The sequence below is a fragment of the Bombina bombina genome, chromosome 6 (assembly GCF_027579735.1).
Source record: "Bombina bombina isolate aBomBom1 chromosome 6, aBomBom1.pri, whole genome shotgun sequence".
Taxonomy (NCBI): Eukaryota; Metazoa; Chordata; class Amphibia; order Anura; family Bombinatoridae; genus Bombina; species Bombina bombina.
The window spans coordinates 1,105,494,634-1,105,509,255 of record NC_069504.1 but is presented as its reverse complement, the minus strand read 5'-3'; positions in this window follow the sequence as shown (position 1 = coordinate 1,105,509,255).

Here is a 14,622-nt window from a genome sequence, read left to right as displayed (position 1 = left end):
TATTAACCCCTAGCCCGCCGCTCCCCGACCCCACCACAACTAAATAAAGTTATTAAACACTAAACCGCCGCTCCCAGAGCCCTCCGCAACTAAATAAATGTATTAACCCCTAAACACCTGACCTCCCACATCACTACCACTTACTAAACCTATTAACCCCTAAACCGCTAGCCCCCCACATCGCCATAAACTAAATTAAGCTATTAACCCCTAAACCTAACAACCCGCTAACTTTATATTAAATATTAACTCATCCATATCTTATAATAAATTTAAACTTACCTTTAGAATTAAATTAAACTATATTAAACTATTAATTAACCTACCCTAACTATTATACTAAAATTACATTAAACTATATTAAACTATTAATTAACCTACCCTAACTATTATACTAAAATTACATGAAACTATATTACATATTTAAACACCTAACCCTACTCAAATTATTTAAATCTATAATAAAGAATTACTAATTTACAAAAAACTAACAACTAAAAAAACACTAAGTTACAAAAAATAAAAAACACTAAGTTACACAAAATAAAAAACACTAAGTTACACAAAATAAAAAATAAACTATCAAATATTTAAACTAATTACACCTAATCTAAGAGCCCTATGAAAATAAAAAAAGGCCCCCACAAAATAAAAAAAAAACCCTAGCCTACAATAAACTACCAATGGCCTTAAAAGGGCCTTTTGCATGGGCATTGCCCCAAAGAAATCAGCTCTTTTACCTGTAAATAAAAATACAAATACACCCCCAACAGTAGAACCCACCACCCACACAATCAACCCCCCAAATAAAAACCTATCTAAAAAACCTAAACTCCCCATTGCCCTCAAAAGGGCATTTGAATGGGCATTGCCCTTAAAAGGGCATTTAGCTCTTTTTCCCGCCCAACCCCCTAATATAAAATTAAAACCCACCTAATAAACCCTTAAAAAAACCTAACACTAACCCCCGAAGATCCACTTACAGTTTTTGAAGACCCGACATCCATCCTCAACGAAGCGGCAGAAGTCCTCAGCGAAACCGGCAGAAGTCTTCATCCAAGCGGGCTGAAGTCTTCATCCAACCGGGCAGAAGTCTTCATCCAGACGGCATCTTCTATCTTCATCCATCCAGCGCGGAGCGGCTCCATCTTCAAGACATCCGGCACGGAGCATCCTCTTCTTCCGACGTCTTCTTTACAATGAGGTTTCCCTTTAAATTACGTCATCCAAGATGGCGTCCCTTACATTCCGATTGGCTGATATAATTCTATCAGCCAATAGGAATTAAGGTGGAAAATATCCTATTGGCTGTTGCAATCAGCCAATAGGATTGAGCTTTCATCCTATTGGCTGATCCAATCAGCCAATAGGATTGAGTTCGCATTCTATTGGCTATTCCAATCAGCCAATAGAATGCAAGCTCAATCCTATAGGATGAAAGCTCAATCCTATTGGCTGATTGCAACAGCCAATAGGATTTTTTCCACCTTAATTCCTATTGGCTGATAGAATTCTAAGTTACAGTAAAATTACATCTGATGACCAAATGGTGACTATAATGACATATGACTAACTAAAGGGACAGTAAAGTCAAAATTAAACTTTCATGATTCAGATAGAACATACAGTTTTAAATAACTTTTTAATCTATTTCTATTATCTATTTTTCTTCTTTCTCTTGGTATCCTTTATTAAAAAGCATACCTAGTTAGGCTCAGGAGCAGCAATACATTACTGGGAGCTAGCTGCTGATTGGTGGTTGTACACATATGCCTCTTGTCATTGACTCACCAGATGTGTTCAGCTAGCTCCCATTATTACATTGCTGCTCAATCAACAAATTATACCAAGAGAATGAAGCAAATTTGAAATGTTTTATTTATTTTAAATATATTTTTCATTTAGTTGAGTTTATTAGAGACATGGAATTGTACACGTCCCAATACACTGGTAATATGGAGCTTTATCATAACATCTGGCGAGTGTGGGACTCTTACAGAAAATCAACCAAGTAGATGTGGTGGTCCGCATTCCTCCCTGCTTTCACAAGAGCAGCTACTATAACCCTAGTATGGTCGATATCGGTTTTTCAGGTCTGATGAGACTTAAAATTTCCTTCCCTTCCTTCCCCCTCCCCCCTTTTTTTTTTCCCTCCCTATTCGAGTGTTGCTGGTATAAATAAGGAGGCAGTAGTTGACAGTAGCTCAGGCAATATACCCTATTATCGTAGTTTGTCCACACTAGACATTATTACAACATATTACTAAGTTGCGATTGTTTTTGTTTTCTTTTTTTCTTATTTATGGCTATCACAGTTATAGGAGTAACTATGCCTGTATCAGTTGGTCCATACAGGACCAGTATATTAGCCATTGGTTAATAACCTTTATTTGATTAATTTATTAAAATATGAGTTCCTCAATGTACATGACCTTATAATATTTTATACGTTTGTTGTGCAGTTCATGACCGATTGTATAACCTTGTATCTTTGTCATCAGTGCCATATTGACAGTTACACCTGTATCGTATTGGTCTTATTTCTTTATGCTACCATTGTATGTATTTTGGGGTTCTCAATAAAAGATTATTTAAAAAAAATATATATTTTTCTATATACAGTACTGTTTAAAAGTCTTAGGCCACCATTAGATTTGTGGTTTTAGCAATGGTATAATGACCATATATAATTATTTCTCAGTCTCTATTAGAATACAACCAGAAAATACAGATATTTGTATGCAGTATTAAAAAAAACAGGAAAAAACAGCTTCTATAGCCTAAAGTGGAAAGTATTTAGTGGGAACCTCCCCTTACACTTGAACAATAGCAGGAACTTGGCTCTTGTAAACCTAAATGGAATGGAACCCTAATTAATGTCTTTGCTAATGCCTGTATTTGTGCTACTATTTCAAAATGACTGCTGTGAAAAAGAATTATTACACCAGGTTTGTGCAAGACATGCTTGAGCATTACATACACATGTGGTATGAGTTTAATTAATTGGAAGCTTGATAATAAGACCAACTTTCAATTACATCATTCCATTCAAAATGCCAAAGATCACAGATGACAGACATAAAATAATTCTTTTGCGTCAGCAAGGCCACTCTCAAAGGGAAATTAGCAAACAAACTGGGTACTCAAGATGTGGTAGGTATTCAAGTTGTTATAAAGTTATTTGAAGAATCAGGAGAGGCCAATGACAAAAAAAGGACTGGAAGACCAAGAAAACTTTGCAAATTTGATAAGAAGTTTCTCAGATTTAAGATCTCATGAAATTAAGGATACGTTTGTAAAAAGAGGCTATGATAGACAGGAGCTCCTCAAGATTGAGGTTTCCCTACAGATACCCACTAATAAAGATAAAGGGCCAGTAACTACTAGGATGAACCTTGTGAGTTGATATAATACAATGAGTAAAAAGATCTTTAATATCATCAAAATAAATTGTTTTTTATTGCAGGAAGCTGCTGTTTTATTTTTAATAGGGTCTCCAATATGTTCCTGTTAGGTGAGGGTTAACTGTGTGATGTTTTGATTTCTTAATGAGCCTACTGCTAAGGTATGTGCTATAACCCCTCCCATTGAACAGGTGATTGGTGTATCCTTTTTAATGTATGGTACATAAGGTGTGTTGTAACTACTCTTTGTTAGCTTGAGAAAGGGGCAGGAGCCCCGAAACATTGATCTTCAATAAAGGTTTATGCTGTTATCTTGAGTGCCACCTCCATGATTTTTGCAAGAAGAATTGGAGAGAGATGGAAGAATGAGTGCTTGCGGCCTTCAGTGAAACATGGTGGAGGGTCTGTCATAGTTGGGGCTGCATTTCTGCCAGTGGTGTTGGTGATATTGTCCAAATTGATGGGATCATGAATGCTGAAAAGAACAGACAGGTTTCAATTCATCATGCCATGCCTTCTGGAAAGCGCCTGGTAGGGAATGGTTTTATTTTTCGGCATGATAACAATCCCAAGCACACTGCTAATGCAGTAAAATCATATTTGGAGAGAAAAACAGCTGATAAAACACTGACAGTCATGGACTGGCCTCCACACAGTCCAGATCTGAATAAATAAATATTATAGAGTCAGTATGGATCACCTGGACAGAGAAATAAATAAAAGACAACCTAAATTTAAAGAAGAACTCTGGGAAGTGCAGAAAGAAGCTTTTTATAATATTCCAGAAGATTACTTCAGAAAACTTCCGGACAATCACCCTAAAACAGTTTAAGATTCAGCGTAATGCCCTATACTTAAAGCAGCACTACTATGAGGGTGGAGACAAGCCTGAAAAACTACTAGCCAGGTGCCTACGGAGGACGCAACTTGCTTCCTACATTCACACTTTACAAACCTCAGATGGTCACCTAATTAAGAACAATAAACATATTGCATCCACTTTAAGACATTATTACAACTCGCTATATAACATTTCAAACCCCGACACTATTCTGTTAGAGGACGAATCTCCTTCAACACCCAGAGAACACCTTGATAACTATTTTCAAGGATTAGGCTTACCAACACTAAATAAAGAAGGGAGGGACCATCTCGAATTACCTATCACGCTAGAGGAAATACGACAGGCCAAGAGTCCAGGGCCAGATGGCTACACGATAGAGTACTACAAGAAACTTTCAGAAGTTCTGTCCCCTCATCTCTTATCACTATTTAATAACCTAAGAGACAACCCCTCTCTATCTAGATGCCTCCTTGAGGCACACATTCTGTAATCCCCAAACAAGGAAAGCCTGCCACATGCCCTGAGAATTTTAGACCTATCTCCCTAATCAACACGGATATGAAAATCCTTGCTAAAGTTCTAGCCAATAGATTAAACAAATACCTCCCTAGCCTAATATCTTGTGACCAAGTTGGTTTCATACCAGGCCGTAAAGCCCGAGATAATGTTATTAAAACTATCCATCTAATAAACTTCGCTAAAGCCTCGGGTACACCCTTGGTCCTCTTCTCGTCCGACGCGGAGAAGGCCTTCGATAGGGTTCATTGGTCTTTTCTGCGTAGGGCTATGGGTGAATTGGGAATTCCAGAACCCTTCCTAAACATGTCCTTTGCTTTATACTCCAACCCTAATGCGAGGATCAGAGTGAACAACACCCTGTCGGAGCCCTTTTCCATCAATAATGGCACTAGACAGGGCTGTCCTCTGTCCCCTCTACTTTTTGCCATCTCTATTGAGATATTAGCTCAAAAAATTAGAAATAATAACAACATTAACGCCTAGATTTAGAGTTTTGCATCAGAAGGGGAGCGTTAGCTATGCGTCTTTTTTTTTAACGCACGCTGTTTTTAACGCTGGTATTACGAGTTTAAAAACAAGCTCCTAACGTGACTCCTAACGCGTATATTTTATACGCATAATCACGCCCGCGTTAGACAGTCTCCCATAGAGATCTATGAGAAATCAGAAAAGCATGCTCGCGAGAAATACGCACTGCTCGGTCATATGACCTATAACACATAATGCACAATAAAAACAAAATCAAAATGTAATAACAACAATCACAAAACATAGCACACACACATTACACATTCACAAGCAGGGAAAATAAAACATTACACTAAACGAGGAATACACATATACCTTACGATCCGGAAAAACGGAACAAAACAAAACAAAAAAATAAATGCACACTCATACACAAGCAAAACACTCGCATTCAACATTACGGAATATTAGAACAAACGAACATTCACAACACTTCACAAATACGACACCATCACAAATCAACATTGACATTTACACATAATGCTATTGAACAATGTTATGGAAAACGATCACTATGACATCATCGCATTCTACACATTCCACAAATACTAACTCAAAATGAGCATGCACAAATTCACACAACTAATACACATTGCACACATACTAATTACTAACAAAGCACACCTGAACACAATTTATAAGGCAAACCGGTACATCATTAATCATTTACACAGGGTATATAAGCACGACACAAGCATGGCTTCTTTGACTGTGTTGCTGGTGGGTTTTTGGAGATTTGAGATTTAGTGAGTTATTGTGAGAGTTAGTGTGAGTTAGTGTTATTGGGAGAGTTAGTGTTATTGTGGTAGTTTGAGTTAGTGGTAGTGTGAGTTAGTGGTAGTGTGAGTTAGTTAGTGGTGGTGTGAGTTATTTAGTTGAAGTGTGAGATAGGAAGAGAGCGATAGTGAGCGAGAGTTGGTTTGGTTGAGTGTGCAAGTGCTTTTTCTGTATACGTAACACATTTACACGCAAACATATTCAATACATAGATACACTTATCAATAACACTACATACACTCCATACCCCATCCCCTCTCATACTACACTCCATACCCCGTTCCCTGTAATCCCATTCCCTTTCATCCCATACCCCATTCCCTATAATCCCATACCCCATTCCCTCTAATCCCTTACCCCATTCCTTTTAAGTCCATACCCATCCCATCATTACATTTAGTTTACATATCCTCATTTTAGTCTACTTTTACGTTTTAGTTTGTTAAATACTCCTTACCTTCTTTTATTTATATCCCTTTCACACTTTGAGCACTTTTTTTGTCTTTTTATTTATTTATTTTGACCCCCTTTCATTTGGGCACATTCACTTTTTGTTGTAGGAGTTAGGGATTAGTGTACGGAAGACATGGAAGAGGAGGGCAGGCAGGAGATTAGTCAGGGGAGAGGAATGGAGGGGAGGGGGAGAGGGAGAGCAACAGGACAGGAAGGGGGGCAGGAAGGGGGGCAAGAAGCGGGGGAGGAAGCGGTGGGTGGACCCAGCAACTTAGTTCAAGATGAACAAGTGGCTGGGCCCAGTGGCGGACAGAGTAGGGCTTCACAGTCCGGGAAACGGAGGACACCATCACAGGGGAAGGCGAAGCTGACTAGGGAGGCGAGGTTTACTATGGAGGAGAAGGAGGCCCTCGTAGAGGCATATGTGCTGAGGGCTAGGAGGCTGCAAGCTCAGAAGACCACCCCGAGGGAGAAGAGGAAGCTCTGGCTGGAGATCAGGGATGCAGTTAATCCATTAAACATCGCTACCGGGACTGCAAAATGGAGCTGAAAAGAAAAATGTCTCGGGAGTATCAACATGCAACAGCAACCGGTGGCGGGCCTCCACTGACCGTGGAGTATACCCGATGGGAGGATATGTTGCGTCCCAGCATCTCCGAGGTGGCCATAGTCGGTATTGGAGGAGTCGATACCGGGTACCTGCCACTCTCATCTGACGGTAAGCTCATTTAATAATTTCTCAACCTCAAAAATAAAGAATGTATTTAAAGGGACATGAAACCCCAAATTTGTCTTTCACGATTTAGAAATAGCATGCAATTTTTTTTTTATTTTTTTTTTTTTTTGAAAATATTTTTTTATTGAAGTTAAAACATATATCATCTAAACAAGGACTCGCCCTAAGGCAAAGGTTACAACAAAAAGAATAGTACATTGTCTATACAAAGGCATTATTAAGAAAGCAATATGCACATACAGGAAGAAAAAATACATTTCATATCTGGTTATGAAGATAGACAATATCTTTGGCGAGATGAAATATAACTTCTTTTTATATTATCAGCGTATGAGCTCCACATTCTAATAAAATATTACCTAATACCAAAATATCAGCCTGTGGAGGGTTCAAAAAAGTATCAGCCACTCTTGGGCTGAGATATATAAGGGGAAGGGGATATTCAGCGGGTAAGCACCGCTATATGTATAGGAGAAGGGGGTGGGAGGACGAAGCCAACTATAAATGTAAGTAGCAAAGAGCACCTGAAGTGAACTTAGGAGTACCCAAATGTAGAGACCGTAGGCCTGATAGCTGGATTACTAAAAAGATAGATCAGATATACCTTGGGAATTTAGTCTATTTAAGAGGAGGTAGTGGGGTAAAGTGACATCTTACTGCTAGATGAAGTAGCTAAATAGTGGCCAAAGGCTACTCTACTGATTCTTTTAGGGAGACTCAAACGTTACAAAAATAGACAATAGAGAAATGCATGCATGTCACACTGATAGTGTGATAGGTGTTCAGGACTGACCTAAAAGATTAATGCAACAGGTAATATATAAACTTATCCAAACATTGCAAATCAAATATGTCTGTTAGCTGAGAAGGAGAATAATACATAATATACTTTCAACATAACATTTGAGCAGATAGTGAACAATTATGTCTGGGACATATAAGAACAAACATTTCTCATACACTCTTGCATGGGGACAGTAAATCCTTAAGGAAGCTGTGCATCTATTTACATACCGACTTAGCAGAACTCTATGGCTTTAGATATATAGAACATAACCAAAATTTGGATGGACTTAGAAAAACAGAACATTTAAATCTCAGTATGCTGAGTATATAGGGAGCGTTTAGTTTGTAAAAATGAAATAATTAGGAAACTCTACAATATACTTCAAACTGGGGCTAAGTAATTTGGCATACTTCTGTTAGGGTCCAATAATATAGAGCTATGAACTTTAAAAATAGAATCCAGGTACAGCTAGCTATTATGAGACCTATGTAAGAAAAAAAATGCGCAAGAAACACAAGCATAAGGAGAGGATAAGTTAGTATTTGGCTAGCAAACAGTAATAGCATAGGGGGTATGTTATTGCTAGTAGGGAACATGAGTGCTGCTTTAACTGATATATGTGGGACATACCTACTTTCAGTAGATTTGATTTAGTTAAAGGCAGAGGATAGCACTCAAGGCACCTATATAAGGATAGAGCTCTAGGTACAAGAGCCTGCTGAACTATGTCCTAAATGCTGTGAGAATTAAAGTAGCATATCTTTTTCTCATAGGTATAACAATGATGGTCTCATACTAGACTAATACAAAACTGAAATCTATACTTTATGGTTACATAGAAGGATGTTTTGTACCAGCATAGCCTTAAGGAAGTATATAGCATGTTTTAAGCTTCCAGTATAAAATCAGGTGACTAGCCAGTATAAATATGTAATCAGATTGTGTGTTCCTATCTTACTTCTAAACATTAATAACATAACCTAGGATGAACCACAAGCAAGATTAAACAAGCAAACTCTCCGAGAGGAATGCACCTATCTCTAAATGTTGTCTTGGATGGTCCAGAGTCCCCAGATACAGCAGCTTGTACGGCAAAACTAGTCTTGGAAGGGGAGTCCCACTAACATTAATACAATATGAAACGTCTATTTTAATGCATCATAAAAATCGATCCCAGTACATGTGGAATGCACTATAAACATGCTTTAAACTATTTAACCTAGTCAGAGTCCCAGTTGATTTTATCACCTCTTAGTATTAGCCTTTTTCCCAATAAAGGCTTACTTCTCAAGGCCTGGAGTAACGTAGAGAATAAGGTGATACATAAATCATCAGTATTCTCTGTGAACTTTTGAATAGGTTGTAAGCCTGCTCCAGGAAATAGGAGTTATGAATGTCTCTATTAATAAACTTTACTGCACGTATAATGAGTTAGTGTGTAAGATACAGTAGGAACTTTATACTTTACACCAAATTAGGAACCAGTACCCTGTTTTACACTAGTATTGTATGAGTCGCAAGTTCAGAGCCCTAGATTAGCAAAGAAAATAAAAGAAGAATTCCTGTCAATTCGATCTGTCCTATTTTTAGTGGATAAAGAGGTCTTGGCAAATTAACCGATGCCAGAACGGCATCTCACCTGCTGCCACAATACCAAAAGAACCGGAGAAGCCAGAGTTCCTAAGTGTGCACCGGCCAGGAGGTCAGATGTCGAGTAAAGTCCCAAAGCGTTAACACAGAAAGTGCTCTGATACAACGCAGCACCAGAACAGTCCTCAATAAGGCATACCCCTAACCGAGGTCTCCATGTAGGTAGGATTGAGCTCCTGAAGTGAAGGTAAGAGCGTAATGCAGCTAGCCACTCTCGCAGCTGAGGATCATAGCGCTGGGCAGACATATCTAGTAAGTCACATCTGTGTGCGGTTAGTTTCCCTGCTGATACAAAGCCCAGTAATTCCTTACTTTTGACTCCGGGGTTTTTATAATGGGTTTCCCTCGTGGCCCCCATCTTCTGAGGGCTCTTGTCATTAATGGACCGCCACTCTGAAATCTTCACAGCGGTGAGTGACATAAGTGGTTGGTGCTGGTGCTCTGCCACTTGCACACAGGGATCCTCTGCGCAGCTTGGTGTCTTGAGAGGGTTAGAGCTCGGGGACAATTGCCGGCTTAGGTAAGGGAGTACACTAGGCATCGGGTACTGCAAGGCCTTAGTCTGGGGAAATCCTATCAGTTCCGGTGAAACAGCAACTATATGGAGCGTGTCATCTGAGCTTAATTGCATCGGGTTACTTTTTGCAAATCTCTCTAAGATGCACATCGGGTCCCATCTGGGTTGCTTTTCTTGTGGTCGTACAGTGCAAGGGTGAACAAGCAGTGAGTCTTCTGTGTGGCCCGCCATGTGGGTGTCATAGTTAGGTAGGCGAGAAACGCCATCTTGGCTGCGGAGCTCTGTAATGATGGACCGCAAGCTGCTGAAATGACTGTCAGCTCTATCCAACAGGCCTGCCAGCATAGAAGAAAGGTGCATAGAAAAGTCTTCCATCTTACAGGCAAAATATAATAGAGATATAGGTTCCTGAAATTCTATAAATTAAAGTTTTATCGCTCAGGCTTCAGGAGCACAGCTATGAAACGTCTTTCCCCTTGGGCAGTTGGCTCCGCCCCCCTCAATAGCATGCAATTTTAAACAACTTGATAATTTACTTCTATTATCTAATTTGCTTCCTTCTATAGATATACTTTGCTGAAAAGCATATCTAGATAGGCTTAGAAGCTGCTGATTGGTGGCTGCACATAGATGTCTCGTGTGATTGGCTAACCCATGGGCATTGGTATTTCAACAACAAAGGACATCTAAAGAATGAAGCTAATTAAATAAAAGAAGTACATTTGAATGTTGTTTAAAATAGTATTCTCTATCTGAACATTGAAAGAAAAAATGTGGGTTTAATGTTCCTTTAAGAATATGATTAATGCTATTACGCTTTTTTACACATTATTACGTAAACGCATTCACAATTACTTTGCCATTACATTAGTATCTAGGCTACAGGTTAGGTGTGCATTTAAACAGACTGAAAACAAAATCAAAAACATTCAGATTGATCAGATAGATATCACAAACACGGTTTGGAAAATGCGGAAATCGTATTGATTGTTGTATTTCAAAGTGGATTAATGAGGCTGCATTTGTAATTCTATTGTAAGCAAAAGCATTTACATCTTTATTTGGAAATATGCTAAAATATACATTTCTTTCTTTTTGCAATATACAGAGTCTGGGGAGGAGCCAGCACAGCAACCACAGGCTCCTCATTCACCCAGGTATGAGAGTGGTGGGGATCAATTGCCACCTCGGGGACACATCGAAGACATCCCTCTATACTCAGAAGAAGAAACCACCCCCACTGCAGAAGAGATCCCTGCACCAGAAGAGCCTCTTGCACCAGAAGAGCCTCTTGCAGCAGAAGAGCCTCTTGCACCAGAAGAGCCTAGTGCACCAGAAGAGCCTCTTGCACCAGAAGAGCCTAGTGCACCAGAAGAGCCTCGTGCACCAGCAGCCCGCCGTGCACCAGCAGCCCGCCATGCACCAGCAGCCCGCCGTGCACCAGCAGCACCTGAGGAGGAGGAGATAGCCGAGGTGCAGGTATTGCTGGATTTCCAAGAACAAATGCGTGCCTCCCGGAGGGAAAATATTCAAACTCGAGTCCAGATGTCAGAAGATATTCGAGAAATTATAGAAGGCCAAAACCGGCTTGTGCAGATTCTCACAGATCTATTTCAGTTCCTCCGGGAGGCGCATGGGTCATCTGCTGCTGGGTCATCTGCTGCTGGGCCATTCTGCTGCTGGGCCATCTGAACCTGGGCCATCTGCTACTGGGCCATCTGCTACTGGGCCATCTGAACCTGGGCCATCTGAACCTGGGCCATCTGAACCTGGGCCATCTGCTCCTGGTACTCAATCTCCTCCTCAGCCTGGTCATCACAGTACTCCTCCTTTCCCTCTTCCCCAAACATCTCCCATGAGAACTCATCGGAGGGGGCAGTTGCCCCCCCCCCCAGAGCCTCAGTCTCGTGGGAAGAGGGGAAGGAAGAGGAAGTAAGTATTTTCTGGTATATATTTTTTTGGTTATTTAATGTGTAATGGATAGGTATGTGATGATGTGGTCTTCTTACACTTGTGGACCACACTCTGCATATAATCTGCTTCTATGGGACCGGGTCCATGGAGGCAGATTTTTTGCAGAGTGTGGGTTACAAGTGTGTGGACACCACATCATCACATACCTATCCTTGTTCATTTCATTGATTGGTTTCTGTGATGTGATGTCCAAGCTGTTTCCCTAATCTCAAACAAAATGACCATTACAATTATTCATGATGGCATATTACTGTTTGAATGCCAATAACACAGCTTAAAGGGACAGTCAGAACATTATTGTTGTTTACAAAGAAAACACTGTATTAAGCATTATCAAGTTTTTTTAAACGAAAATTAGAGAAATACACGTGTGACTTATGTGATTACACTTGTATCTATGCCTCTGAAAAATGACCACTTATTTATGTTATTTTGACAGACCAACATTTTAGCCAATCACTGATCAATCCAGGGTCACTATGCTGTATGAGCTCAATGTTTTCTATATGAAATTTTGAACAAAATGCCCTCTAGTGGTCAAAATTCAGGTAATGTAGGATGTAGTAAACCAAGCACTATAGAGTCCTAAAGCTTTCCTCCAATGCAGTCCCCTAGCGGACTGAGAGAAACAGTATAGAAAAGGAATGGAAGGGAGCGCTACAAGCTTAATAGGGTGAAAGCTACTGATCTTGTGTGCATAGATGCAAATTGTAAAGGTACATATAATTTGCATCTATGCACACAAGATCAGTAGCTTTCACCCTATTAAGCTTGTAGCGCTCCCTTCCATTCCTTTTCTATAGTGGTCAAAATTCATTCAGATTATATGCACTCTTCAAGCTCTAAGAAATGAGCCGATGAACCTCCTAGGTTTAGCTGTCGACTAAGAATAACAAGAGAACTATGATAAATTGGTGAGAAACGTTTGAGATAATTTTATTTAAAAAAAAATGTTTTTTTCAACATTAAATTCATTATTGGTTTTCAAGACTGTCCCTTTAAAAAATTACATATGCTAACATACGCTAATTCTTTGATTGTTGGTTTATCTACATGTACTTGTTCAAACAAGAAAATATTGGAATAGGATTTCTAATGACGTATTAAATAAAGTCTATTTTCTTAAAGAGACATTATTGTGTTTGAATTTTTTTAAGTAAGACATTTAATTTAGAAGGAATATGGTTTCAGGTCCTTTTATGAGTTACTTTAGAAATATATGGTCACACTAATATATTTGGAGATTAAAAAATGTGGAACTCATACATGACACAATACTCAACATTTACATTAAAGAGACAGTATACAATCATTTTCAGACAACTGCATGTAATAGATACTACTATAAACAACCAAATGACCACATACCAATATCAAAATCCATGAGAAAACGGTTTACAGACTTACTTAGAAAATCTGTTTAGCTATGTTGAAAAGATAGCTGGAAAGCCCATTCCAAGTGGGAAATAAGACAATACCCCTTCCTTTGCATATGAAAAGACCCTTTACACAAACAGGAGCAAGCTGGAGAAGGTAGCTGATGGTACTCACATCAAACTTTGAGGCTTGGGGAGGAGTCAGAAAATCACCGCAATGTTATTTAAACATCATCAAAAATAGACATTTATTTTAAAAAAAGTAAAAAATATAAATAGATAGAAAAAACATATATGTGTTTTAAAAATGAGTGTATAATGACCCTTAAAGAAAAAATACCACGATATAACATCTTGAAAAAGTAGGCATCTCATATATTTAGCATATGATAAAGGTCAATGCATATTGATTACTTGATTCAAATACAATAGGGCATATTTCTGAATTCGATATGTTGAAAATTATAACCAATACAGTCATTATTCATATAAAGGAATATATTGTTGATAAACATATTAAACAAGATGGACTATATCCATGGATTTGCACTTGCCTCAAAATATCTTATGCAGGAAAACATTTTGCTTTCATTCGTTTATTCAACGAGACAGCCATCAAAAGAAAATGTTGTGTTCTTTATCAGCTGTGGGTCAACAATGTACATGATTCACACAATCCATACTCGCCATGGTTTTAAACTTGGCTTCTCATTCACAAACGTGGGTTACGTGCAAATTCAAATATTGCGGGACTATGTAATCCAATCAGATGGTTTTTCAACCTTGGCATGTGACGTCTTAATTAACATGGCGCATCGTTGATCGCGTAAAAACGCCATCCAATCAAAGGCGCATCCTTGATCGCGTAAAAACGCCATACAATCAAAGGCGCATCCTTGATCGCGTAAAAACGTCAGCCAATCAAAGGCGCATCCTTGATCTCGTAAAAACATCATACAATAAAATGCGCATCCTTGATCGCGTAAAAACGTCAGCCAATCAAAGGCGCATCTTTGATCGCGTAAAAACGTCAGCCAATACAAAGACTCATTGGACA